Source organism: Coregonus lavaretus (assembly GCF_964263955.1).
Source record: "Coregonus lavaretus genome assembly, contig: HAP1_SCAFFOLD_357, whole genome shotgun sequence".
NCBI classification, from domain to species: Eukaryota; Metazoa; Chordata; class Actinopteri; order Salmoniformes; family Salmonidae; genus Coregonus; species Coregonus lavaretus.
In genome coordinates this window covers 262676-265175 of record NW_028157485.1, presented here as the reverse complement: position 1 = coordinate 265175, position 2500 = coordinate 262676, and the positions used below count along the sequence as shown (strand labels likewise).

General features: G+C 45.5%; 1 protein-coding gene across 1 annotated transcript in view; it reads left to right on the top strand.

Moving 5' to 3' along the window:
- The window catches only part of LOC311125386 (protein disulfide-isomerase A2-like), a 28546-nt gene that overhangs the window by 3880 nt on the left and 22166 nt on the right, over window positions 1–2500 (top strand). The gene's annotated exons all lie outside the window — the stretch shown is intronic.

The window sequence follows — 2500 nt, the reverse complement described above, 5'->3', positions numbered from 1 at the left end:
AGAATACTCCAAGGCAGACTAACAGGTAGACTAACAGGCAGACTAACAGGTAGAATACTCCAAGGCAGACTAACAGGTAAAATACTCCAAGGCAGACTAACAAGTAGAATACTCCAAGGCAGACTAACAGGTAGACTAACAGGTAGACTAACAGGCAGACTAACAGGTAGAATACTCCAAGGCAGACTAACAGGTAGAATAATCCAAGGCAGACTAACAGGTAGAATACTCCAAGGCAGACTAACGGGTAGAATACTCCAAGGCAGACTAACAGGTAGAATACTCCAAGGCAGACTAACAGGCAGACTAACAGGTAGAATACTCCAAGGCAGACTAACAGGCAGACTAACAGGCAGAATACTCCAAGGCAGACTAACAGGCAGACTAACAGGCAGAATACTCCAAGGCAGACTAACAGGCAGACTAACAGGCAGAATACTCCAAGGCAGACTAACAGGTAGAATACTCCAAGGCAGACTAACAGGTAGAATACTCCAAGGCAGACTAACAGGTAGAATACTCCAAGGCAGACTAACATGTAGATTACTCCAAGGCAGACTAACAGGTAGATTACTCCAAGGCAGACTAACAGGTAGAATACTCCAAGGCAGACTAACAGGTAGAATACTCCAAGGCAGACTAACAGGTAGAATACTCAAAGGCAGACTAACGGGTAGAATACTCCAAGGCAGACTAACAGGTAGAATACTCCAAGGCAGACTAACAGGCAGACTAACAGGTAGAATACTCCAAGGCAGACTAACAGGTAGAATACTCCAAGGCAGACTAACAGGCAGACTAACAGGTAGAATACTCCAAGGCAGACTAACAGGTAGAATACTCCAAGGCAGACTAACAGGTAGAATACTCCAAGGCAGACTAACGGGTAGAATACTCCAAGGCAGACTAACAGGCAGAATACTCCAAGGCAGACTAACAGGCAGACTAACAGGTAGAATACTCCAAGGCAGACTAACAGGCAGACTAACAGGTAGAATACTCCAAGGCAGACTAACAGGCAGACTAACAGGCAGACTAACAGGCAGAATACTCCAAGGCAGACTAACAGGCAGACTAACAGGTAGAATACTCCAAGGCAGACTAACAGGTAGAATATCCAAGGCAGACTAACAGGTAGAATACTCCAAGGCAGACTAACAGGTAGAATACTCCAAGGCAGACTAACAGGTAGAATACTCCAAGGCAGACTAACAGGTAGAATACTCCAAGGCAGACTAACAGGTAGAATACTCCAAGGCAGACTAACAGGTAGAATACTCCAAGGCAGACTAACAGGTAGAATACTCCAAGGCAGACTAACAGGTAGAATATCCAAGGCAGACTAACAGGCAGACTAACAGGTAGATTACTCCAAGGCAGACTAACAGGCAGACTAACGGGTAGAATACTCCAAGGCAGACTAACCTGTAGAATATCCAAGGCAGACTAACAGGTAGAATACTCCAAGGCAGACTAACAGGTAGAATACTCCTAGGCAGACTAACAGGTAGAATACTCCAAGGCAGACTAACATGTAGAATACTCCAAGGCAGACTAACAGGTAGAATACTCCAAGCTAGACTAACATGTAGATTACTCCAAGGCAGACTAACAGGTAGAATACTCCAAGGCAGACTAACAGGTAGAATACTCCAAGGCAGACTAACAGGTAGAATACTCCAAGGCAGACTAACAGGTAGAATACTCCAAGGCAGACTAACGGGTAGAATACTCCAAGGCAGACTAACAGGCAGACTACTCCAAGGCAGACTAACAGGTAGAATACTCCAAGGCAGACTAACAGGTAGAATACTCCAAGGCAGACTAACAGGTAGAATACTCCAAGGCAGACTAACGGGTAGACTAACAGGCAGACTAACAGGTAGAATACTCCAAGGCAGACTAACAGGTAGAATACTCCAAGGCAGACTAACAGGTAGACTACTCCAAGGCAGACTAACAGGTAGAATACTCCAAGGCAGACTAACAGGCAGACTAACAGGTAGAATACTCCAAGGCAGACTAACAGGTAGAATACTCCAAGGCAGACTAACAGGTAGACTACTCCAAGGCAGACTAACAGGTAGAATACTCCAAGGCAGACTAGCAGGCAGACTAACAGGTAGAATACTCCAAGGCAGACTAACAGGTAGACTAACCGGTAGACTAACGGGTAGAATACTCCAAGGCAGACTAACAGGCAGACTAACAGGCAGACTAACAGGCAGAATACTCCAAGGCAGACTAACAGGCAGACTAACAGGCAGACTAACAGGTAGAATACTCCAAGGCAGACTAACAGACAGACTAACAGGCAGACTAACAGGCAGAATACTCCAAGGCAGACTAACGGGTAGGAATACTCCAAGGCAGACTAACAGGTAGACTAACAGGCAGACTAACAGGCAGAATACTCCAAGGCAGACTAACATGCAGAATACTCAAAGGCAGACTAACAGGTAGAATACTCCAAGGCAGACTAACAGGCAGACTAACAGGC